The sequence below is a fragment of the Asparagus officinalis genome, chromosome 3, assembly GCF_001876935.1.
Source record: "Asparagus officinalis chromosome 3, Aspof.V1, whole genome shotgun sequence".
NCBI classification, from domain to species: Eukaryota; Viridiplantae; Streptophyta; class Magnoliopsida; order Asparagales; family Asparagaceae; genus Asparagus; species Asparagus officinalis.
Genome location: NC_033796.1, coordinates 54,253,087 through 54,253,394, shown reverse-complemented (window position 1 = coordinate 54,253,394; position 308 = coordinate 54,253,087).

Sequence of the window (308 nt, the reverse complement as noted above, 5' to 3'; positions counted from 1 at the left end):
ATATAAAATTGTTTATAGGTCCCTTAGCACAGCTCGGCATAAACCGACGAACCAACGAGGCGACGAGGTTGACGAATCGCACGCAAGCAACGGAATACATCCATTCGCGTGTGGAATCAAGCCAAGTGTTCGAAGAGTCAACGAGTCATCCAACCAAGGGCAGACTCGGACGAATCACGATCGAATCAAGATCAGTTTCGGACTTGAACTCAGAAGTGGATTTACTGCCAAATCAGGAATCGGATCGACTGCCAAATCAGGTCAACGAGTTAAGTCCGGATAAATCAACCACAGAACCGAATCACGGA